This window comes from Ochotona curzoniae, unplaced genomic scaffold, assembly GCF_017591425.1.
Source record: "Ochotona curzoniae isolate NIBS_2020 unplaced genomic scaffold, NIBS_Ocur_1.0 scaffold_3890, whole genome shotgun sequence".
NCBI classification, from domain to species: domain Eukaryota; kingdom Metazoa; phylum Chordata; class Mammalia; order Lagomorpha; family Ochotonidae; genus Ochotona; species Ochotona curzoniae.
In genome coordinates, this window is record NW_024467115.1 from 3,838,318 (window position 1) to 3,839,833 (window position 1,516).

The 1,516-nt window shown below is 37.1% G+C and overlaps 1 pseudogene; it reads right to left on the reverse strand.

Moving 5' to 3' along the window:
• Positions 1–852: 852 nt before the first annotated feature.
• On the reverse strand, positions 853–1,114 carry LOC121146248 (annotated as a pseudogene).
• Between the last annotated feature and the right edge of the window lie 402 nt (positions 1,115–1,516).

The window sequence follows — 1,516 nt, forward strand, 5'->3', positions numbered from 1 at the left end:
AGAACTAGAACTGGTACCCACATGGGGTGCCATGGACATAGCAGTGGTTTTACCTGTATGGCACATGTTGGTTCCAATTTATTTTCTTAGTGGTGAAGTGATTGTTCTTCAAAGTGAAAATGATAGGTTCACTGAGTTGGTTGTTTGGTTTTTATCATCTACTGGTGTGTAAGTATCTTAAATCAAAGACTTCACAGTTCTCTACATGTGTCTGTAACACAGTGTGGTGCTTGGGCCCTGACAGGCAGCAACAATTATTTATTTTAATAAATGAGCGAGAGAATAAAGCCATCTCCTTCTTGATATTGTCAGGAAGAAATCCTACTAGACAAAATTATCTTTCCATGTCACCTTGGCATTGACATTAACATGTAATAGTTAAAATGATAAGAATTAGCAAGTTAACTTTGAATTTTTCTCATATGAGAAGCACTACACTAAACGTTTTGTCCACGTTATCTTAATCCCTGCAACCAATTTGAGATACATTTTATCATCCTCTTTACAAATGAGGAAAGGAAAGAAACTGTACAACTCTGGAAAAAGACAGAAACTTTGCATAGGAGCTTCTCCTGTCCTCTTTTTGCTACTTAAATGATTTGTCTAAAGTCAAATTTTAGTTTATGAAAACAGTTTCCTCAACATCAGAGATTTTGATGTGCCTAAGAATCATGTACAGACTTGTATATTACCATTTTGGGAATGAACCAACAGATGAGATCTCTCCCTCTCTCCACTTCTTAAAGTTATTAAAAATAACTTTGCCATTTAAATATCATATCCTGCCAATGTTTCTTTGTTGTTGTTATGTGACTTAACCACAGGGCTATGATGTTTCAAATAATGATGCCTCTACTGGTCCTTCAATCCCTTCAGTCTTTTGATTGCAGATTTTACTGTAATGGTGCAAGTGGTTTTGTATGTCCAGGCACTACCCATTACTGTTTTCATTTAAGAACCAAAGTGCCAGATCCCACAGATTATCTTGTCATCTTAGCTTTACTACAGATAAAGCATGCATACCTGGCATGCTGACTCATTTCAGGTTTCTTCACGTTTTCCAGAGGGAGGCACTCTATCAAGGCCCATATCAGCCAATGATCCCATCCTGTTTTGTGTGTTAACACGTACACCAACCTCATAACTGCAAAAAATCTGACACTTTTTGTAGCCAGTTTCAGAGCAAATAGTCCAAAAAAAAAATTGAAATATTTCCAGTGACATAGATGATTAAGATTTTTCAATGTATTGCTTTATTTGCATTTTATTTGAAAAAAAAGGAGATAGAACCAAGATTCCATCTCATGTCTTACTCCCGAAACACTTGCAACAATGTAGGGCCAGGTCAAAATCAGGATTCCAAAGCCCCATGTAGCTGCCCCATGTGAGTGGCATGTACTCAAGTACTTGAATTCTCACCTGTTGCCTCTATGGATGCATATTAATGGGAAACTTATTGGAAGTAGATTATCTGGGACTTGAACCAATTGATCCAGTATGGTGTGCAGATATCCCA